Raw genomic sequence first — 25,045 nt, forward strand, 5'->3', positions numbered from 1 at the left:
TGTCCGATTTTGGATCTACGTGTCTTAAACAAGTATCTATAGACAGAAAAGTTCAGGATGGTAACCTTGGGCTCCCTACTCCCTCTTCAAAAGGGAGATTGGCTTTGCTCTCTAGCATGCTTTATGTTTTAGTATTTATTGGTTTAATATTTATGGCTTCTGACATTATTTTATTAGGATATCTTTTACTCTTACTTGTAAAATTTTCTCTCTTATTATTACTGTTGTTTGTAATTTTCTTTTATTGTATTTTATTGCTATGTTAATCGCTGTGAAGGCCATGCCAAGACAACGGTATATAAGTACAAATAAACCTTAAACCTTAAACCTTCAGGACGCATATAACGATAACACCGTCTCATCGGAAATACCTCCCATTTCCTAGTCAGACACCGACACTTCCAGTATCGAGTGCTCCCATTCGGCCTAAAATCAGTGCCTCGAGTCTTTACAAAGTGCCTGGCGGTAGTAGCAGTGTACCTCAGACGACAAAGCATTCATGTCTACCCTTACCTCGACGATTGGTTGCTAAGGGCCCCGTCCGAGAAGGAGGTTCTGACCTCCTTACATCTAACCCTACAGCTACTACTATCACTCTGATTTCTAGGAAACTATCCAAAATCCAGTCTAGTTCCGTCAGAGATCCTCTCCTTCATTAAAGCGGACTTAAATACCATACAGGCAAAAGCTTTTCTCCCAAGGAATCGAGCGCACACTCTTGCAACCCTGGCGAAGCTGGTGCAGACTCGTTGATCCACAATGGCTCGTCATTTGCTAATGTTGTTAGTTCACATGGCATCCTCGGTTCGTGTTACTCCAATGGCCTGTCTGGCCATGAGAGTAACGCAGTGGACCCTGAAGTACCAGTGGGCTCAGGCACACCATCCAATGTCCAACATTGTCCACGTCACCAGACAGATCCGCCTCTCTCTGGCTTCGTGGATTCAAAAGTCCAATCTTCTCAAGGGACTACGTTTTCAATCTTCAGAACCTCAAATCACACTGACAACGGATGCTTCCAACCTCGGTTGGGGAGCCCATGTCAACGGCCTGCAAACTCAGGGAACCTGGTCTGCAGCAGAGTCACACCATCAGATACATTTTCTGGAACTCAGGGCAATAAGGTATGCCCTAATGGCTTTTCAGGATTGCCTATCCAACAAGACAATCCTAGTCCAAACAGACAACCAGGTAGCGATGTGGTACATCAACAAACAGGGTGGAATGGGCTCGTACCTGCTATGTCAGGAAGTAGCACAGATATGGGCCTGGGCTCTTTCCCACTCTGTGTTCCTGAGAGCGACCTACCTGGCAGGCATGGACAATGTTCTTGCGGACAAGCTAAATCGGACCTTTCATCCCCATAAATGGTCCCTAAACCCCAGCTTAGCAGAGAAAATCTTCCAGCGGTGGGGCTATCCGCACATCGATCTCTTTGCGTCCATTCACAACCGCAAAGTAGAGAACTTCTGCTCACTACATCACAGCTACAAGACACCACCAAGGGATGCTTTCACTCTCTCGTGGTCAAAGGGTCTCTTATATGCGTACCCTCAACTTCCACTCCTCAGCAAGACTCTCGTGAAGTTATGGCAGGACAAAGGCTTAATGATTCTCATAGCCCCTTACAGGCTGCAACAGGTGTGATTTCCCATCCTTTGCGACCTCTCAGTCCATCAACAAATTCGCCTGGGGGCAGATCTGTTGCTGATAACTCAAAACAGCAGACAGATGCGTCATCCGAACCTTCGGGCCCTGTCGCTGACAGCCTGGATGTTGAAAGGCTAATACTACAACCATTCAACCTCTCGGACTCAGTATCCCAAGTCCTGGTAGCTTCATGAAAGCCTTCTACTAGGAAATCTTATCATTCCAAATGGAAAAGGTTTTCCTTATGGTGCACATCTAAAGAAATAGATCCCTTTACCTGGTCCACAATGAAGTTCCTAGACTACCTCTGGCACCTGTCAGAGTCTGGTCTACAAACTTCTTCCATTAGAGTTCATGTCAGTGCAATGGCCGCTTTCCATAAAGATATAGGGGATGTCTCGATATCGATACAACCCTTAGTGGTGCACTTTATGAGGGGCTTACTACATCTAAAGCCCCCACTATGCCCTCCAGCCCCTGCTTGGGACCTCAATGTGATATTGGCCCAGCTCATGAAACCTCCGTTTGAGCCTCTTCACTCTTGCGAGCTGCATTATCTCACTTGGAAAATGCTTTTTCTCCTGGCTATAACGTCAGCTCGCAGAGTTAGTGAGCTACAGGTGTTGGTAACATACCCACCTTACATAAAATTTCTCCATGACAGAGTAGTGCTCCGCACTCATCACAAATTTTTACCAAAGATAGTATCTGAGTTTCACTTGAATCAATCCATTATACTACCTACTTTCTTTCCAAAACCCCACTCACGTTCAGGTGAGCGAGCGCTGCATTCCTTGGACTGTAAATGCGCCTTAGCCTTTTACTTGGAACACACTGCAGCCCAAAGGAAGTCCACCCAGCTGTTTGTCTCCTTTGATAAAACCAAACTGGGAATTCCAGTGGGCAAGCAGACTCTATCCTCCTGGCTAGAGGACTATATTTCCTTCTGCTACCAACAAGCAGGCCTTCCGCTACAGGAACATGAGAAAGCGCACTCTATAAGAGCCATGGCAACATCAGTAGCACACCTCCGTTCGGTGCCTCTTACTGACATCTGTAAGGCTGCTACATGGCGTTCTCTCCATACCTTTGCAGCTCATTATTGCTTGGACAAGGCTGGCAGGCAAGATTCCATTTTTGGCCAGTCTGTTCAGAGCCTGAACAGACTGGCCAAATCTATTCTCAGCTTAATAACCCAACTTCCTTCCAGCGGCCCACTGGGAATTTCAGGCTGCCCTCTTAACCAAACCCACCCCTGTTGTTGTGCCTGTTGCACGTCATTGGGTGCTTTTGGCACATTTACTCAGGCACCCTCAGCTCGCTATTCACCCATACGTGAGGACTACCATCTTGCTTGTCCTGTGAGAAAGCAGAGTTGCTTACCTGTAACAGATGTTCTCACAGGTCAGTAGGATGTTAGTCCTCATGAAACCCGCCCGCCACCCCACAGAGTTGAGTTCGCTTATGATTTATTACTTTATTTTCGCTCATACTTTACTACAAACAAGACTGAAGGGGGACCTCTGCTGGATACAGGGTTGGTGGCATGCTGGGCATGCTCAGTGTGCCAAGTCAAAGTTCTAGAAACTTTGACAAAAGTGTTCCGTGATAAGGCTCCATTCTGATGATGTCACCCATATGTGAGGACTAACATCCTGCTGTCCTGTGAAAACACCTGTTACAGGTAAGCAACTCTGCTTTATCTACAATACATCAGACATAAGAACATACGTTGTTATGTTCTTATGACATACACTCTCTTTACTTACATAAGGAACTATTTCTTTAGTTAGAAAAGGACAAATAAAAACGGAACACCTGGGATTTTTGTCACTCTTTGCACACACTACTGAATGGAACAATCTTATTGTTTTGTAGATTGAAGAGGACCTATACTATTAAAAAAATAGACATTGGGCTAACCTGATGACTCAGTGGCAATTCTGCACACTGCTCTACAGAGGGATGTGGGTTCAATTACTGTTGTTATTATTTTATAATATTTTTAATTTTATTCCCCTTTTAATGTAATCTTCTGAGGTCCATATTCAAAAGCATTTAGCCAGCTAACTCAGAGGTTAGCTGTACATTTGGGTGCATATCCAGCTAAAATCTTGTCACCTAATAAATTAGGAAGCTAGAGTTTAGGCAGATAAGGGCTAAGTGCACTAGTTTAGCATAAGTATTATCATACTCTGCAGTAACTGCTACAATTGGAGAGAGAGAGAGAGAGACTAGCTATAAGGTCCTCATAGTAGTTAGGTATTTATACCTCTATAGGAGGCCCACCTAGTTACTCAAGGTGAGGTTTAGATATTAGTGTAGGGTTTAGGCCACTTTGACATTCGGAGTGAGACGTAAGAAATGAACAGTACACTCTTGTGAAGATTTGATGTCCTTTGGAGTGAAGAACAGAACAGTACACTCTTGTGAAGATTTGATGTCCTTTGGAGTGAGGAAACTCAACCAAAGATGAGATTTGTACAATGTTCTCTCAACCTAGCTTGATGTTACCCAGGTAGAGAGTCCATCAAGCTAGTTTGAGAGAACATTGTAATGATTAAAATAGCTATCTGTATTCAATATACCTCCAAAGTTAACTGGATAAGTTTATCCAACTAAGACCTAGATTCATTTTTTTGCTATAAAAATAACACCCATGATTAAAGGGGCATGGTTAGGCTAATTTTCCTGATACTACATCGCACCGCATGTTATTTTCTCATCACACACTGAGTAATCTACCGCAGCCATGTACCAGCCGAAAAGGATTTTTATTGTGAATGGCAGTTTGGGAGAGGAAGAGGGAGGGAGGGAGAGGAAGAGAGAGAGGGAGAACTTCTATGGAGACTCACTTATATTTGAACTTTTTATAGCACTGTAAGAGGGGGCACTAGTAACTTGGGGTGAGGTTTGGGGGGGTGGGATGGATTTTGGGGGGCAGTTTTACATGCACATTCATACATAGGAGCAGCACAGTTACCATCAGTGAAGATTTAATGTGGCTTGGAAGGATGAAAGTTGAAAGAAGACTCTCTACCTAGCTTAATTGCAGCTAGGTAGAGAGTGCATCAAGCTAGGTAGAGAGAACATGGTACAAATCTACTATTCTTTCACCTTTCATCCCTCCAAATCACATTAAATCTTCATTGATGGTAACTGTGCTGTTCATACATATGACTGTGCATGTAAAACTGCCTCCCAAAACCCTCCCCACCCCATAAACCTCACCTTGAATTCATAATGCGCCCTCTAACAGTGCTATAAAAAGTTCAAATATAAGTGAGCCTCCACAGAATCTCTCTCTTTCTCTCTTCTCCTCCCCAAACTGTCATTTGCGATAAATACCATTTCTGCCAATAACGCACAGAAAAATGGAGTAGTTATTTCAGGCATTAAATCCCGCGATAGCTTGCATTACTTTATCGCCCGCCATATTGACTGACCCTCATTTCCATTTAGACCTCCCACTCGAATATTAATTTTAAATTTGCAAACGCATTTCGTGATGCTGTATTTATCGCATGCGTTATGGTGTTATCGCCCTAATGCATTTTGATAAATAACCCTGTTACTTTGCTATCCGGACTGTGTCTGAATATGGACCTCTCTATGTATTACTTTGAAAGCATATATAAAATTATTGTGCCAATAAAGTTATCTGAATCAGACCCCAGCTAAGGTCTTCCTCTCCTCAGTTCAGGCAGGGCTGGGGATGCTGCATCAATAAAAAATATGTCTGACTTTAACCAATTTATTTTTCCCTTCTTCACAGATGACGGAAATGCTTAACATAAGTTAGGTATGTGCAATATAAGACTGAACCAAGTAAGTACGGCACTCAGTGGGCAAAGTTGTGAAGTGTTTTGCACACTCCTGCTTTAGTATTCTGCATGGCTTTATGTTGTGGGCTTCGCTTTTTCAGCATGATCAGTAGTCTTCTGTTTTGTATAATCTCAGTTATATTTTTATAGTATCTATTTACATAGGAGGTAATTTTGAAAAGGATTTACATGCGTAAAACTGTGTTTTACGCATGTAAACGTGCTTTTGAAAATTGTTACTTATACATGTGTAATTCCTTTGAAATTTCACAGAATTTTCAAAAGGTTTTAAACATGTAACTACATGTGTAAATGGGTTTTTGAAAATTGCTATGATATATACTACTTTTATACACATAAATCCTTTTGAAAATTACCTCTGTATGCTTTATGATTATCAGATTTTTTTTTGCAAATGTCAGTGTCACTTATACCAAAAAGTTCAAAATTCTCATGATTTTAACACTCATAAGGACAGAGATCATAATCCAGTAGAACATCAAATGCATCTAATGATTTTTCTCATCACAATAAGCTCAGAAAATGCTTATAACACCATGACTAGGTGGAATCTATGGTCTCAAAACTTAATGGGCTGAATTTTCAAAGCCAGTTACATGGATAAACCCATGTTTTATGCTTGTAAATGACTGTTAGAAAATAGCTTGTGGATCAGGAATTATGGGACTAATTTTCCAACGCTAGCGCACGCTTGCGCTAGCAGCGCAGTCTTGCGTTATCAGCACAAGCGTGCGCTAGCGATACGGGGGCGGAGTCGGCCCCAGAAGAGGAGGAGTCGGGGCGTCACCGGGGCCGACTCTGCAAAGAAGGTGCAGACAGCGAAAAGGTAAGGAGCCTTTTCGCATCCTATTTCGCGCCCAATAGCACCACCTTTCACGGTGGCGCTATTGGGTGCGAAACCGGCAGCGATCACACCGCGGCGGTGCGATCACTGCTGGCTAGCGCAGGACCGCCCACCCCCCCTATTCGACCCCCCCCCGCCCCCCATTAGCGCGATTTTCTAAAGTATCGCAGGCCTGCGATACTTTAGAAAATGAGGCCCTATATGAGATGTTAATAGAGGTGAGCTTGCAATTTTCATCATTATTAATTGTGGGGGATTTTAATATTCATTATGAAGATGCATATTGTGTGCAGGCGATGAACCTCAGGAATTTACTTTATTATTGTGGACTTAGCCAGGTAATTAAAGGGTGTACACATGTAATGTTTGGCTGGCAGCGGGAAAGCCCTGGCTGCACTTACCCCCAAAGGCCTTCAACGCGTGAAGGGGGGAGATGCCGCCATACTGTTCTGTCCCTGGGCTTCTCTAAGTGCACTACATTTAAAAGCCCTGCAGTGGAGAAACAGACTCCTGGCACTTACTGATGATGTCATGCAGCTGGGTATTTAAACCCAGCCATGCCACCAACACATTGCATCAGCAACAGGTCTCCTGCCTTTCCTGCAGTGTGAGTTGCTAATCTTTGTGTGTTGTCTTCCAGCCTTGTCTTGCTCCTTTGTCTCAACTTGTTTTATCTTGCCTTGTTCTGCTACCTTGTGCTCTCTGTCCTGTTCCTTCCTGCCCTGCCTTCCTTAGCCCTGCTCCAGTCTGCCCTTTGTGTCCATCTTGACTTGTTTCTCCTGCCTGCCTCCTGGTATTGACTTTTGCTACGATCCCAACCTTCTTTTGCCTACCCCCTGGTACTGACCTCTGCTATGGACCTGGACTATACTCTTGCTTGCCACCCGGTACTGATACCTGGACTCTCTCAGACCGGTCTTTAAGGGACGCTCACTTAAGCCCTGCTGGCCTCTGGAACTCAAAGACTCAACCTGTAGGGAACAGGGCTAGTATAGGTGAACCTCCAGTTTCAGTTCCTGTTGGTGTGTAAAGTTTTTAAATATAAGTATTGAGGTTTCTACCACTAGCAGAATTTAAAACCAGGGAATCCTGCTTAGATAAAAATCCCTTACTTCTATTCTCTTCCTTACCCTTTCTGCCTAGAGACAAAAAGTTTATTTTCAGAGATGTGTGTTCATATCTACCACAGAACTTTATTCACCAATAATTCATGCAGCACAACATGCATTTAAAATAAACCAGTCAGTTTGTAGTAAAAAATATTTTCTTTATTTCAGATAAAGAAAGGTATGAATAAAAATCTCTAAATGACTAAGAAACACTTTTATGTTCAAATCTTAACTTTACCAGAGTATATCCTACAATCAATGTGATAACCATTAATAAAGTAACCGAGATTATTAAAATCAGATAAATGTCAATCAATGTCATCTTTTGCTTAATTAATCAATGCATTTCTAATACATCTGCCAATCTAGAAACAATAGCAATTTAAAGGTTCTCATATACTTGAATAAATGATTATATGTTTACCAGATATCTGAAGAAGCCCGCTCTTGTCTCTCTATAATCACGTGCAAAGAAAATCCAAAGTAGCACTCCTTCTTCCTTCTGACTGCTTCAAGTTTTTATACCCTATAAAACTCTTTGAATTCTTTGATCCAGAGTAACTGTATCTTTTCTGTCAATACATCTATCTTTTTAGCCTTTGAAGAACTTCAGTTCTAAAACCTTGAATGAGGTTCAAGCAATTTTTATCCATATCACAATATTAAAAATTAGGAGTTATTCTTACCCTGTTTAAAGAAGCGCCCATATTGGGTCTTTTATTTAATGCCAAACTAACAATCTTTTAGTCTTTTTTAGCTTTCTTTGTAGTTCTGAGAGAAGAGCTTTTGCACTCCCCTCTATCCCAGGATTCACGCCTGAGTGACCACATGTTTAATGATGCCCAAGGCCATAAAATGCAGACTTCTTTCTTGCTAGAGATAAGTGGAAAACAACCTTTCTCAAGGTCTGAAAAGGGGGGTAGAGAAGAGTGCTGTTTGCTGCAGTTTTTCCAGCACAGGCCTTGACTAAAGCCATGGCTTTTAAAAGGTAAAGGCTTATGGGTATTAATGCTAACATGTCTCTTTATGGCTAATTGATTACTGACTTCACTAAATATAAGTAATTATCAATAAAGCACAAAATATTAAAATATTTTCTGACAGGTGTGGGCCTTGTGGGTTTATCTACTAGGCTGCATAAACCATGCCATAGCCTAAGGTCTCACAATCGTGACAATGCATTAGACAAGTCATATCTTAGACTTAATTATTGGGTCTGTTTTTATTCAATAAATTATGTTGGAAGGGAATGGAGCTAATACCTTTGTCAGACCATAGAATAATTTTCTTTCCTTTTAAAGGTTTAAAGAAGGTAGCCAGTGGTAGGCTTGTAAGGAAGGGTTATTGTGGTTGTTGGAGAGTAGATACAGAAGTTTTTAATTTCTGTTTGGTTGAGAAAATATTAGGGGGCCAATGCAATAAAGTCGCATAGAAAGCGGGCACTGAACAATCAGCGACCCTAGCACTTCCTTGCTAACGCGAACCCAATCGGTTTTCGTGACTGCCATACGCCGGTCACGAAAACCGACCCCGAGTTTATCGGCGTTGGTTTTCCTTACCGGCGGACAGCCACAAAAACCGATGCTGATAAACCTGACGTTGGGTTTCGTGACTACCACGCCGGAAAACTGACACCGAGTTTATCGGCGTCGGTTTTCATGGCTGTCCGCCAGTGAGGTAAACCGACGCCAATTAACTCGTCTGTTTTCGTGATGGGTTCGACTGTCAATTTGGGGGTTTTTTGGTTTTATTTCTTTTATTTTTCATCTTTTTTTGATGTGCACAGCTATTAATGCCTGCTCCTGGCAGGTGTTAATAGATGACAGTTAAATGTGCGTCCGAGACACACATTTTTTTTTTTTTGCATCGGGAGTGCATGCCTAATAGCCTCATTCACATACATTTGCATGTGATGAGCGCTATTAGATTCACTGCGCGGTGGACGCGTGTTGAATATGCGCTAATCCCCTTATTGCATTAGGTGGGCTAGAGGGGGATTTAGAGGAGTAGTTGCAGGGCTGGAATAATTTGATAATGGTTGCTTTGGATAGTATTAGTCCTAACAAATGGATTGTAGTTAATAGTCAACCTATACAATTGTATGGGGAGAAGTTAAGGAAGTTTTGTGATGTGGTTAGATTCTATTTATTTACTTATTTATATGTTTGTTTATTTATTTATTTATTAAGATCGGCTGATGCTTTTTGGGAGTTGAGGAAGTTTTCCAATAATTATAGAAGGTTGGTGGTATTATGGAAGAAGGAGGCAGTCTTTTGTTATTAATTAATAATGTTACCAAGAATTGTTTCAGGTGGTAGATAGGCTTTTGGGTTAGAAAAAGAAAGATATTCTGATAGTTATCCCTTCTTGTACCGAGTTTGTGGATTTTTTTTTAGGAATAATGTTAGTAATTTAGAAGAGTCTAGTTTAGTAATTTAGAAGGCAATTTAGCTGGAGTTGAAATAGGCTTAATGTCAAAGGATCCACAGAAAGTAGTTATTCAGGGACGGGTTAATTGCGTTTTCTACTTTCTTGGTGGTTAGTATGAAACTTGTATTGAAAATTATGCGCCTGTCAAGAAGTTCCTTAGATCTTTGCCCAACTAATCTTTGATTAGATCATTGACAGGGGACGGATTGGAACAATTAGTAGATCTGGTAAACATACCTTGAAAGAGGGTGTTATGAAATATGGACTTTGTGGACTCTTGGACCGAGATGGAGAAGGTACCACCTGGAAGATCGGGGCCCAATTCCCACTGTCGGCAGGCGGAAGTCAGGCAGGCAATGGTCAGGCTTGGAGAAGGCAACTTAGTCAGGCAGGCAGTGGTCAGGCTTGGAGAAGGTTACATAGGCAGGCAGGTCACGCAACTGAAGCAGCAGGAAAGTTGGGAAGATGCCAAGAAGGGCCCTGCCGGTTAAAGTTCGCCTTAAGTAGGGCCCGGAAGGAGGGGCATCAAGGAGGAAGACCGGCAGGTGTCCTGCCGTGGCCCCTTTAAAAAAAACTAGAGAGGCGCGCACGCGCATCTAGTAGGTTGGGCGTCGGAGGACGAACGCTGCGGCTTCTCCTGCTGCATCCTGCAGCACACCAGTGGTGTACCAGACCGCGAAGAGGGAGACCGCGCTTAACCTGCCTCTCCCACCCTATAGATCGTCCGGAGGCCTTCTCAGGTAGGCCAGAGGGTAGGTGGAGTAGGCCTGTCGTGACCTCTGCGGCTGGCCGGCATAACAGAGGGTTTTTTCCAATGCACATTTGATAATCTTTCCTTTATTAAAGGAAGCTCAGTTAGACCCTACTTGTTGTGAAAATTATAGGCCAATTGCCCATTTAATGTTTAGGGCAAAAATCTTTTAGAAGATAATGACTTCCCAAATCTCTAATTTTGTGGAAAGGATAAGCGACTTTAGGTCAGGCTATAATACAGAAGGTGTATTGGTCAGTATCTTTGTCAGATGATATTTTGCAATACTTGGATATGGGAAAATCTGTTCTGCTAATTCAACTAGATTTATCCAGTGCCTTATTTGGTAGATCATGATATTTTGATTGAAAGATGTTGGCTAATAAGCTTGGGTGGTAAGGTGATTGGATCTCTTTCTTTTTTATGTGATAGGTTTCAAATAGAAGAGGAAGTTTTCCCATTGGAGAAAGTATGGCTTGGGTGCCCCAGGGATCCTTTCCTAAAGATCCATCTTTTTATGAAACCACTTTTAAATGTTATGCCTGATTGTCTGCTTTTAGTCTTGGTAACTAACTAACTTTCTTTTCTTTTCTTTGTAACCAATGTCTTGCTTTATGAAATACCCCAAGCCTCTTGTCCTGTATGTTTATCTTATTGGAATGTAAACTCTATTGAGCAGGGAATGTCATTTTGTATGTTTGTACAGCGCTGCATATGTCGTGTAGCATTATAGAAATGTTGCTTTTCAATTTTTTTATGCAATCCCTGGCGGAGCTTTTTCAGGTTTTGGGCATTAGGGTTCTGTATGGGCTGATGATATTCAGTTTCTGGTACCAGTAGAGAGGCATTTTGGGGAGGCCATATGTTGGCTAAATTGTTGTATGGAAAATGATGGTCTTTTAGTACTAGACAGAGATTTTGGGGGTGATGAGTGATTTTCAGAGACCACAGCCACTGCCAATGAAACCATTGGTAAGAGGCCAGGTAGTGTTAATTACCACTAAAGTCATAAGTTTGGGTGTGATAATGGTTGCAGGTTTCTCCATGGCAGATTTTGTGGGAAAACATGCAAGAAGGCATATTTGCAGCTCAAAAGAATCATGCAATTAAAGCCTTTTTCTAGATGATGTTGCAGTAAGATCTTGGTATTATCATTGGTTTCTGGAGTGCTAGATTATTGCATTCGGTTGTTGGTGGGGTTGACAGCTAATTCAAAATAGTGGAAAATAGTTGCTGTATGGGAAATCCAGGAGGGAGCAGGTGTGACCCTTGTTAGCCTCATTGCATCGGCTTCCTGTTGCTGAAAAGGTAAGGTTTAAGCTACTATCTTTGGGGCCGATGCAATATGCCGAGCGCACTCTTAACGAGCAGTTAGACGTGGGTAAAATAGGTGCTAATCAATCCCCTAATGCAATAGGAGATTAGCGCCTATTTAAAGCACATCTAAAGCGGAGTGAATGAGTTAGCGCTCATCACATGCAAATGCATGGCCATGCAACCAATGCCGGCGCCACCGATGGAACTTCCGGTGACTCCACCGACAATACCCATTCTGGGTTCATCGGAAGACGAGGACCCTCTACCCGGTCCATCGGGACTTCAAAAACCATACAGACTTTACCTTCCATCGATACCTTCGATGCCTCTTCCTGGTCCATCGGGGGACACCGGACGTCAATTCCTGTCTATGCCGGGCAAATCACCATCGATGCCCGACCTACCTCCATTGATACCAAGGTCCTCCGTTAAAAACATTGAAGATTTCATCGATGCCAAAATGTCCAAGTGTACAGGATACTCTTCCTCCATCTGGGTCCCGTTTAGAACCCCAGTATAACCCATGGGAAGACCTAGATACTGATGCAGATACAGATGACCTTATTTCAGAGCCTTCCCCACAGGAGGAAAGAAGAAAGTCTCCCCCAGAAGACCTATCTTTCTCTAATTTTATAAAAGAGATGTCTGAGACAATTCCATTCGACCTGGTCACAGAAGAGGACACGAGACACAAAACACTGGAGGTCCTCCAGTTTGTTGATGCTCCCAAAGAAGTCATGGCAATACCAATTCATGAAGTGCTCTTAGATCTGCAGCACCGTCTTTGGGAGCACCCCTGTACAATTCCACCTGTTAACAGAAGAACAGATGTGACGTACCCTGTACAACAAACACCGGGGTTCCAGAAACCACAACTACTGCTTCAATCAGTGGTGGTTGAATCGGTGCAAAAGAAGGCCAGGAAGCAGAACCCTCATTCCTCTACACCCCCAGAAAAAGTTCAAAAATTCCTCAATGTCTTAGGTCGAAAACTTTTCCCAGGTTCGATGCTAGTGTCACATATCGCAGCCTATCAACTCTACATGACACAATATCAGAGAAACTTGTGGAATCAGGTTCAAGACATTACAGATAATCTCCCATAACAACACAAAGAGCCACTTAATGCCATTATTCAGAAAGGCCTTGAGTCAGGGAAGCACAAGGTCCGTGCAGCATATGATTCTTTTGAAACCTCTGCATGCATGTCTGCTACTGGAATCAGTGCAAGAAGATGGGCTTGGTTAAAGGCTTCAAATCTTAGATCAGAAGTCCAAGACAAATTAGCAGATCTTCCATGCACTGGAGACAACCTCTTCGATGAAAAGATTCAGGATGCTGTCTCACAACTAAAAGATCATCATGAGACACTACACCAGCTATCAAAATTACCATCTGAGCATTCCTCCTCAGCTAGGAAACCCATCAGAAGGGATACTAGAAAACCCTTCTACCCTTCTATCGACCGTGCGATCTTCACGACCACCTCAAAGGGGATGTCCACGCCAAACCAAACAAACCAGAACTCAACCAGCCCCGCAAGCAGGAACAGCATCTGGGTTTTGAAATATTCCCAGAGAGCAGCAGCCACTCCAACAATCCCAGACCAGACTTGCCTATAGAAGGTCGACTCCATTATTTCATACAAAATTGGTGCCTTATAACCATGGATCAGTGGGTGTTAGCCATCATGAACCGAGGATACCGTCTCAGATTTCTCACGATTCCTCCAGATTCCCCACCCACTCCACTGTGGTCACACAATATCCACACATCTCAATTAGAGTTAGAACTCTCCACCCTGCTGAATACCAGAGCTGTTGAAACCGTTCCCCAGTCTCAACAGGGAAAAGGATTCTACTCCTGCTATTTCCTAATTCCAAAGAAAACAGGTGGACTCCATCCCATCCTAGACATGCGCAATCTCAACAAATTTCTTCAAAAAGAAAAATTCAGGATGGTCTCCCTCGGGACCATTCTTCCCCTATTGCAACAAGGAAATTGGCTCTGTTCTCTGGACCTGCAAGACGCCTATACTCAAATCCCTATTTCCCCACAACATTGAAAATATCTACGATTCATAGTGGGGCAAGAACATTTCCAATATCGAGTTCTGCCATTCGGACAGGCTTCAGCACCTCTGGTGTTCACAAAATGCCTGGCAGTAGCTGCTGCATATCTAAGGAAACACAGCATTCACATTTTTCCCTACCTAGACGATTGGCTCATCAGGAGTCAATCCAAGCAAGGAGCTCTCGCTGCCTAAAAAGCACCATGACTCTGTTACATTCCCTGGGATTCCTAATCAACTATCACATATGAACCCGTCTCAGCTCCTCACCTTCATCGGAGCAGACCTCGATACCACAGTCGCAAAAGCTTTTCTGTCGAACGACCGTGCACACAACCTTGCAGAACTTGCAAAATCTCTCATCATGTGCAAAGTAGCCTCTGCCCATCAATTTCTTACACTACTGGGCCACATGACGTCTACAGTCCACATTATCCCTATGGTGAAGTTAGCCATAAGACGGACTCAATGGACTTTGAAATTTCAGTAGCTCCAAGCGGTTCAGCCACTAACTTCCCTAATATAAGTCACCCACCAGTTACATCTCTCACTTGGCTGGTGGACAAACAAACATACCTTACAGACTGGTCTACCATTCCAGCAACCAGCTACTCAAGTAACCACGGATGATCACGGATGCATCCACCTTGAGTTGGGGAGCTCACATCAACAACCTCCAAACACAAGGTACGAGGACCCCGCTCGAAGCAAAGTATCAAATCAGCTTTCTAGAAATTCGAGCGATACGCTATGCCCTTTATGCCTTCAAAGATTGCCTCTCACACAAGACTGTGCTGATACAAACAGACAACACAGTTGCAATGTGGTACATAAACAAACAGGGAGGCACAGGCTCTTATCTGGTTTGCCAAGAAACAGTGCAGATTTGGGCCTGGGCCCTAGCATACTCCATGCATCTCAGGGCCACTTATCTGGCAGGCATACAGAATGTCCTAGTGGACAGTCTCAGTCGACGTTTCCACCCCCACAAATGGTCTCTGGATCCCTGTGTAGCGAGCAAAATCTTTCAACTTTGGGGTCAACCAACTATCGACCTCTTTGCATCCAGGCTGAACCACAAAGTGGAAAGATTCTGCTCTCTCCACAGCCGTCGAAGAACATTCACCAGGGACGCCTTTGCTTGCCCCTGGAACAAAGGCCTACTATATGCGTATCCTCCGTTCTCACAGGACAAGCAGGATGGTAGTCCTCACATATGGGTGACATCACAGGATGGAGCCCAATCACAGAACACTTTTGTCAAAGTTTCTAGAATTTTGACTGGCACCTACTGGGCATGCCCAGCATGGCAGTAAACCTGCAGCCAACAAGGTCCCCCTTCAGTCTTCTTTTTTCCACGCAGCAGTAGCCTCGTGGGTTAAGGAGCTCTTAGAGATTCCTGACAAGATTTTTCCTCACGGAATTACTTCAAACTTTCATACTCCACAGGGGTCCCCCTCTTGAATATTTAGTTCCGCGGTACTCCGGTAAGTTTTTTACCCGATTCCCGTCGATTCCCGTCGAGCTTGGCCCTCGGGGCCTACTGGCCATTGACTGCACCGCGGCTCAATTTTTTCAAAGGCCATGGCGTCGGGGTTCCGTTGGTGCCCTGACTGCGCTCGCACCATGTCCATAACAGACCCCCATAAAGTCTGTGTAATGTGCCTAGGGTGTGAACATAATGTCCTGACTTGCCCCAAATGTGCCTTAATGACACCAAAGGGTCGCAAAGCCAGAATGGAGAAGATGGAACTTCTCTTTCGTTCTCAGACGCCGACGCCGTCTATTGCTTCGATGTCGTCCGAACTGGTGCCATCCACATTGTGCCAGCATCGGGCACCAGCCGGTGACCGTCCGGCGTCTTCAACTTCCCGGCCATCGACTACCTCTGCTCCCCCCCAGGACTGAGGGGATCGTAGAGAGAAACATCGGCATTGACACTGAAAGCCTCGGACCATCGATGAAGGAAAATCATCAACCTCGCCATCGTCCGAGCCGCCATCGAAGAAACCCCGTCCATAAAAGGCATCGACCCTTTCTGAGACCGGGTCACCGAGGCAACCCTCACCCGGACGGGTATTGGGAGCCGCAACTCCGCCTTTAATGGTGGTCCCTCCGGCTACACCTCTGCCTCCTTCTCCCCTTCTGGAACCGGGGCTGATTGCTCCAGGTCTCCGTGAAGAGCTGAACCGGATGATTCAGGAGGCCATCGACAAGGCGATGCAAAGATTCCAGGTTCCTCTGATGCCGACCCCGGTGCCGATTGCAGAACGATCACCGATCCCATTCCGGCAGCGCTAGCACCGCTGCTCTCGAGGATGGAAGCGCTTATGGCCACTTTTCCACCGATGGATCCCGGGTCACCGATGACTCCAGTGCCTTCTCCACTTGCTCTGTCATCAGGAGGAGAAACACCGTTCCGTCTTCCTCCATTGGGAGTCCTGCCAATGCCTCAACCATCGATACCGGTGCCGCCATCGGTGCCGCCAATCCATCCATTAATGCCCTTGATGCCTGCATCGGTGCCCTCGATGCTTTCAGCGGTGCCTCCAGTAGCTCCCTCGATGCCTTCAGAGCCCAGACCAGGACCTTCAGGAATACCTTCCTCCTGGCCATCTCAGGTTCTTAGAGGGACAGGTACTGATTCCCTATGACACCTGGACTGACTATTCGTCCCCAGACACCGATGATTTACCACCACCACCCTCTCCTACTGAAAGCAGGAAGCGTTCTCCTCCAGAGGACCTATTCTTCATCAAGTTTATGAAGGAAATGTCTGAGTTGGTTCCCTTCCAATTACAGACTGAGCAAGACGATAGACATCAGATGATGGAGCTGTTACAATTTCTGGATGCTCCCAATGAAATCACCTCCATCCCTATCCATCAAGTTCTTTTGGATCTTCTCAAGAAGAATTGGGAACACACCGGAAAACAGATACCACATACTTAGTCCAGTCAGCTCCAGGGTTCCAAAAACCTCAACTGGATCACCAATCTGTGGTGGTGGAATCTGTCCAAAAGAAGGCACGACACTCTGTTGTAAACTGTAAGGTTTGGGTGGACCCTTGGACACTGTGGCAGCTGACCACGCCGACGGGGGGAAGTCCCTTGAGGGGCCACAGGGCAGGCTTAGCTCAGGACACACAAACACAGAGTTTGATCTTTTATTAGACTGTGTAAGGAAGCCACCAGAGGTGGCAGTAGTGAGCAGCTGGAATAGCCCGGCAGGGCTGGTATCCCTCAGGTGCTGGAACAGTGACTCCTCCAGTAGCAGTACTGTAGTGTAAAGAACTGAGAGAATGAGTACACTGGAGAATATACAAGACTCCAGTATGGAGATCTTCAGGGTAGGGAGAGCAGACCCTCGAGGAGCGAGAATCTGAACCCTGAGAGCTGGGAGGCCTGCAGATGATGTACTCACGCAGCGGTTCCACGGAGATGGCACTGGGGCTGAAACGGAGGCAGGCCCTCGAGGAGCAAGTGCCTGGTTCCAGGGAACAGTTCTGAGGTGAAGATGGTAGTACTTACTGATGTTGAAGATTAGCGAATCCTTCCAGGCAGAAGAGCAGGTAGGAGTAGGCAGCAAGTCAGGAAACATGGGCCCTCGAGGCGCGAGTACTGGTTTCCTGATAGCGACCTGGAAAGCAAGTGAGGCCCCCAAGGAGTGGGTACCTCGTTAGCGTTAGAGAGTCCAATACAGATTGGAGAGGCAGAGTATCTGGGTACGGAGAGCGAATTCCATCCGTAGGATTCCCGTAGGATTACCCCAGTTGCAAACTCAAAGGCTAGCAAACATTGTAGGCTTTAAATATCCGGGCACCATGATGTCATCATGCGGGGACGCCCCGGAGGTTCGCGCCAAGTAAGAAATAAAAAGAAGGACTGCGCGGCACGCGCACCCTATGGTACAAGCAGAGCATGGCGGGAGGCAGCACCCAAGCCGGTCCGGGGACGCCGGAGAGGACGGCAGGCAGAGGTAGGCGGAGTGAAGCCGTCGGAACGGGACAGTTGCAACAGTACCCCCTTTCAAAGGGCGGTCTCCTCTGTGGGTGCCAGGTTTAGGTTTCCAAGGATGCGAGAGATGAAACTGATGGAGCATCTCTTTGTCAAGGATATTAGCCAGAGGCTCCCAAGAATTATCTTTGGGGCCGAAACCTTCCCAAGAGAGAAGGTATTCCCGGGTTTTGCCTCATCTTCTGCATTAATTGAAAATGGTTCCTGAGATTTGGAAGAGAATTCACTGATGATGAGTGGTTTCAGAAGTGAAACATGAAAAGCGTTATGGATGTTCAGATGGTAATTTTAGACTGTAGGTAACATTGCCAAGACGTCGGAGGATAGGGAATGGTCCAACATAGCGAGGAGCAAATCGAGAGGAGGGTAACTTCAGTCTAAGGTGCTTAGTGGATAGCCAGACTGTCACCAGGTTGAAAGATAGGCGCTTTGGAATGTTGAGCATCGTAAAACCTTTTGGTTCGATCACTCGCTTTGAGTAGCATTGCTTTTGTCTGAGTCCATAATTGATGGATTTCTTCACCAGTGGATTGAGCTGCTGGGGATGTCACTGAGAGCTTCAGTGGAAGTGGCAGAGATGTAGAACGTCCATATACCACTTCAAATGGTGTTAATCCAGTTGATGTTGCTGGATGAGAGTTAATGGCGAATTCAGCCCATGGTAACAGTTCAGCCCAATTATTTTGACGACAACTCACATAGGCCCAAATGAATTGTTTCAGGGTCCTATTCATCCGTTCTGTTTGGCCATTAGATTGAGGATGATAGGCAGATGAATAATCTAGACAGATATCGAAAAGTTTGCACAGGACCTTCCAGAATCTTGCCGTGAACTGTGATCCTCGATCCAAGACTATGTGCTTCGGTAGGCCATGGAGTCGAAAGATATGACTTATGAAGAGCTTCACAAGTTCCGAGGCTAAGGGCAAGCCAGGTAGTGCCACGAAGTGGGCCATCTTGCTGAAGCGGTCGATTGTGACCCAGATGGTATTCATAGCTCCAGAAAGAGGAAGATCAACTACAAAATCAGTAGCAATATGCGTCCAGGGCTGTTCCGGAGCTGGAAGCGGTTGCAGCAATCCCCACAGTTGGCCAGAAGTAGGTTTGTGCTTGGCACAGTTGGTACATGATGCCACATAGGAGAGAGTGTCTTCCTTGATAGTTGGCCACCAATAATACTTCTGTAGCTTTAGCAGGGTACGGCGTTGACCAGGATGGCCAGCCAGCTTGGAATCATGCGCCCAATGGAGCACTTTCTTTATGAGATGCTTTGGCACGATAGTTTTACCAGCGGGCACAGAATGAGTAGCCGCCAAGATGACTTTCTTCGGGTCGATTATGTGCTGCGGCTCCTCTGGAATATCCTCCGAGAGAAAGGAGCATGAAAGGGCATCAGCTCTAGTGTTCTTGTCTCTGGGGCGATATTTGAGCACGAAGTCAAAGCGGTTGAAAAATAAGGACCATCTAGCTTGTCTGTGATTAAGATGTTGCGCTTGGCGGAGATACTCTAGATTATTATGGTCCATAAATATGGTAATTTGATGTTGAGCGCCTTCGAGCCAAGGCCGCCATTTCTCAAATGCCAACTTAATAGGCAGGAGCTCTTTGTCACCGATTCCATAATTCTTCTCCGCCGGAAAAAAACGTCATGAGAAGAAAGAGCAGGGATGTAAGGACTTGGAATTTCCAGTCTAGCTCAGATCAGCCCCCACACCAACGTCAGAGGCATCGACCTCTATGATGAATGGCTTGTTGGGGTCCGGATGACGTAGGCATGGTTCCATGGAAAAGGCAGTCTTTAAATCTTCGAATGCAGAAATGGCCTCCGCAGACCATTTAGAAGCATTGGCCCCTTTCCAGGTCATGGCAGTCAAGGGCACAGTTAAAGAAGAGTAGTTCTTTATGAAGCTTCTATAATAGTTGGTGAACCCCAGAAATCGTCTCAGGGCCTTCAGGCTGGTAGGTTGGGACCAATTCTTGATACTTTCTAATTTTTGGGGATCCACCTGGAAGCTATCTTTAGACACAATGTAGCCAAGAAAAGGCAAGGAGTCTTTATGGAATTCGCACTTGGATAGTTTGGCGTAGAGTCGGTGTTCTCGGAGTCTTAGTAGAACTTGCTTGACGTCTTCTAGATGCGTAGACAAATTCTGAGAAAATATCAGGATGTCATCTAGGTACACCACGACACTCTTGTACAACAAATCCCGCAGAATGTCATTCATCATGTTCTGGAACACAGCGGGTGAGTTGCACAGGCCGAAGGGCATTACTAAGTACTCAAAATGACCGTCTCGAGTGTTAAAAGCCGTTTTCCACTCATCGCCACTGCGAATCCAGACTAGGTTGTAGGCCCCCTTCAGGTCAAGTTTCAAAAATATCTTGGCCCCTTGAAGCTGGTCAAACAGCTCTGAGATTAGAGGCAGGGGATATCGGTCTTTAATCGTAATCTCGTTCAGACCTCAATAATCAATACAAGGACGTAAAGTTCTGTCCTTCTTCACCATAAAGAAGAATCCTGCGCCGGCTGGCAACTTTGAAGGTCTAATGAAACATTTCTGTAAATTCTCCTCAAGGTACTCGGACATGGCCTTGTTCTCTATTGTAGAGAGAGGATAGACACGTCCTTTAGGAGGTTCAGTATTTGGTTTCAGCCGAATGGCACAGTCATAAGATCTGTGTGGAGGGAGGATGTCAGCAACTTCTTTGGAAAACACATCTCTGAATGATGCATACTGAGGCGGCACTGGCAGTCCTGCCATCACTGGAGTTGTAGGCATGCAGGGAACAGGAGAGACTTCCTTGAGGCATCTGCCATGACAACCTGGGCCCCAGCGGGAGAGTTCCAAGGAGGACCAGTCGAATTGAGGCTGATGCATCTGCAACCAGGGTAACCCCAGAACGATAGGGTGCATGGCCTTCTCTAACAAAAAGAAGGGGATTGTCTCCATATGGAGAGCTCCAGTGCGAAGAGTCACTGGTTCAGTACGACAAGTCACATCACCGGGCAAAGGTTCTCCATGGATGGAAGACGCCTCCAGTGTTCCCCTAGGCGTCGAAGTATGAAGTTGCCTCCTGCCCCCAAATCCACCAGGGCAAGAGTTTGGATTGTAGACAGTCCGCAAGTCAGGGAGGGGGGCATTATGAACTTGAGGTGAGGTTTGTGGGAGTGAGTTGGGTTTTAGGGGGCAATTTTACATGCACAGTCATACGAATGAATAGCACACTGATGGTAACATATGAATAGCACACTGATGGTAACTGTGCTGTTCGTACGTATGACTGTGCATGTTAAACTGCCCACCAAAACCCAACTCACCCCAAAAACCCCACCCCGAGTTACTAGCGCCCCCCTCTTACAGTGGTATAAACAGTTAACTTTTTGATGCCCCACAATAGAGGTTCTCTCTCTCTCTGACAGTACATCTAGCACATTAATTGCAGGATGGAGTTTGTTCATATCAATTTTACCGTTTCACATCATATTATGAACATTTATTTTATTTATTTATTTATTTAAAATTTTTGTATACCGACATTCGTTAAGAAAACATCACATCGGTTTCCATGAAACATAAACTGGCCAACGGGGCTTTACAATGAAACTGATAAGGGAACTGGGTAGGGGGGAAGAGGGGGAAAACGAGGGGAAAAAACTGTACAAATAGATACGCAAAATAAAATGGTTAAATATAAGCAGTGATAAATTATATACAAGTATTAAATACTTGTATATAATTTATCATTGCTTATATATCATTGTATATAATGCAAAATTATATACAGGTAAATTATTTACAATAAAGAGTTCTGGGGTGGGGGTTTGGGAGGGGAAATCGGGAATAGAACAGAATGTGGAGTAACAAGTTATGTAACATGAAATCATTTTTATTTCATCTGCTGCCCAAATTAACATTTGATTGACTCCTAGTGAATATCTTTGCTATTCCCAAGCAGACTTTTTACAGTTTACATCCTGAAATATATTATTAACATTTGTACATCTGAGAATTTTGCTGCTTTATTGGATTTGTCAATGGACTCTCTTATTTATCTATTTATTTATTTGAAATATTTCTATGTCACCTCAATTACTACAGCTCTGAGTGGCTTACAAAAATAAAACATTCACAAAAAAATAAAACCAATGAAAAGGCACCAAAAGGTCCATATTCAAAGCCATTTAGATAGATAACATAACAGTTATCCATCTAAATGGCTTACTGGGATATATTCAGCCTTTATCTGCCTAAATTCTAACCGGTTAATAAGTTAAGCGTCTAGAATTTAACTGGCTAAGTTAGGTGCGGTTCAAGAGTGTAACTGGGAGGAGTTGAGTTAGCCGGCTAAGTTAACTGTCTAACTCCAATATACAGAGTTAGCCAGATGTCTTAGGCCTGGATTTATCAAAATGCACTAAATATCACATGCGATAGAAAAAGGGGCGTGTTTTATGGTAATAGGCACTTTATCACAATTTGCAGTAATACCTATGCGAAGCACTAAGTTACCGCAAATTGCGATAAAGTTTTCACACTTTGAGATAAGTGCCAGAATTGTTGTATTTCCTACATACAACCACTGGGGGGACAATGTTTAGTAGTTTTAAGGTCCTGGTGAGCCAGCCTAGCTATCAGGGCCACTGAGAGAGAGAGAGAGAGAGAGAGAGAGGAGGCCCACCTAGTAACTCGAGGTGAGGTTTAGGTATTAGTGTAGGGGTTAGGGGCCACTTTGACATTCAAAGTGAGATGTACGAACAGAACAGTGCTCTCTTGTGAAGATTTGATGACCTTCGGAGTGAGGAAACTCACCCAAAGATGAGATTTGTGCAATCTTCTCTCAACCTAGCTTCATGATCAAGCTAGGTTGAGAGAAGATTGCACAAATCTCATCTTTGGGTGAGTTTCCTCACTCCGAAGGTCATCAAATCTTCACAAGAGAGCACTGTTCTGTTCGTACATCTCACTTTGAATGTCAAAGTGGCTCCTATCCCCTACACTAATACCTAAACCTCACCTCGTGTTACTAGGTGGGCTTCCCATAGAGATATAAATACCTATCTAGTGTGCAGGTATTATGGCTAGTCTCTCTCTCTCTCTCTCTCTCTCTCTCTCTCTCTCTCTCACTCATGGTGTAATGCTACTGAAAAAGGTGAACCCACTCCTCTTCTGATTTGCATCACATTATGGTGCTTGCTACAGCTATTTGATAAATAACCCATGTTAGCAGGCTAAGTCAAAGAGTTGTTTTATGCCTCTAAAGTTAGCCAGGGAAGTTTATCTGGCTAACTTTGCTATTCAGACTGTGTCTGAAAATAGACCTCTAAGAGGTAAATATTCAAAGCATGTTCAGTGATATTTAATTGCATAAGTATAGCTTATGCAGTTAAGCAGCTGCCACTGACTACGTGCCTATGTTCAGTAGATGCCGCTTAGCTGAATAAGTCACTTATACGTGTAAAGGTAGCTGCATAAGTTATGGGCATGTAGTCAGCGGATTGGGATGGAGCAAGTTAGCTACAAAACGTATGCAGTGTTTTAAGTAGTGATATTCAGTCTTAGCCACATAAGTTCAATTAACAGGTAAGTTAGACATGCCTTAGAGCAGGTCTAAACTTAGCCAGTTTTAACATATACAGCTAAGCACAAATATATACACGTATATTCAGCAACATAGCCATGCCGCTGAATATACCTTGTACTTTCGCTAGATAAGTTATATCTGGCCATGTTACTTAAATGGCCAGCTTTGAATACTGACCTCTAAAAATATAGAGACAGCAGCAAGGTAAAAATACAAATGTACTATGCAAAGTCACCTCCTAACAGTCTCTTATTACTCACCAATGTCAGAAAATGAAAAATTAAACAATAGGTCTTCAGCATTTTATGGAATGTTTTGACACAAGTTGTTAGTTGCAAAAACTGGCTGCGAGTTCCACAGTTCAGGGGCTGCCACAGAAAAGAATCTCTTCTGAAGGTACATCAAGAAGTCCCTTTTGAGAAGATTTAAGGGACCATGATGGTTTATGGATGTGCAGCATGGAATTTATCCAAAGAAGCACCTCTGTATTATTTATTCATTTCATGGACTTGCCTTCTTTTAAAAGTCTAAAACATTTATTCTGTTGCACCATCTAGTGATTATGATCTTAACTGCAGCACATTTTGGCAAAATGCATCTTAGAAGCTGATCATAAGTACCTTGTGTCATAAAATGTTAGGTGTGCTGTACTACATTGGATATACTTTTTAGATCTAAATTCTTTTGATATAGATTAAATAGAAATTCTAAAGAATATGATGGATTGTTGAAGTGCCATCTGCCTATTAAAATCATACAAGAAAGTATGAAACAGTTATGTTTAAGTGTTGAGGAAACCCTGAAAGAGTCAGCATGCTTCTCAGATTGCTTTGATTTGAACATATTCATTTTTTAGTTCCTTCAGAACTCTGGGGTATATACCATCCAGTCCAGGTTATTTACTACTCTTCAGTTTGTCAATCAGGTCTACCACATCTACTAGGTTCACCGTGATTTGATTCAGTCCATCTGAATCATTACCCATGAAAACCTTCTGTGATATGGGTACCTCCCCAACATCCTCTTTAGTAAACACTGAAGCAGAGTAATCATTTAATCTTTCCGTGATGGCCTTATCTTCTCTAAGTTCCCCTTTAACTCCTCGATCATCTAATGGTCCAACTGACTCCCTCACAGGCTTTCTGCTTCAGATATATTTTAAAAGGTTTTTACTGTCAGTTTTTGCCTCTACGGCCAACTCCTTTTCAAATTCTCTCTTAGCCTGTCTTATCAATGTCTTACATTTAACTTGCCAACAATTATGCATTATCCTATTTTCTTCTGTTGGATCCTTCTTCCAATTTTTGAATGAATATCTTTTGGCTAAAATAGCTTCTTTCACCTCCCCTTTTAACCATGCCGGTAATCGTTTTGCCTTTTTTTCACCTTTCTTAATGTGTGGAATACTTCTGGACTGTGCTTCTAGGAT

General features: G+C 44.1%; 1 protein-coding gene across 1 annotated transcript in view; it reads left to right on the forward strand.

The window, feature by feature from the left end:
• LHFPL3 (LHFPL tetraspan subfamily member 3) overlaps window positions 1-25,045 on the forward strand; it is a 199,949-nt gene that overhangs the window by 102,124 nt on the left and 72,780 nt on the right. Inside the window, exon 3 of the mRNA XM_029615155.1 lies at window positions 5,426-5,478. The gene's annotated coding sequence lies outside the window, so the exon portion shown is untranslated. The remainder of the gene's footprint in view (window positions 1-5,425; window positions 5,479-25,045) is intronic.

Source organism: Rhinatrema bivittatum, chromosome 9, assembly GCF_901001135.1.
Source record: "Rhinatrema bivittatum chromosome 9, aRhiBiv1.1, whole genome shotgun sequence".
NCBI lineage: Eukaryota > Metazoa > Chordata > Amphibia > Gymnophiona > Rhinatrematidae > Rhinatrema > Rhinatrema bivittatum.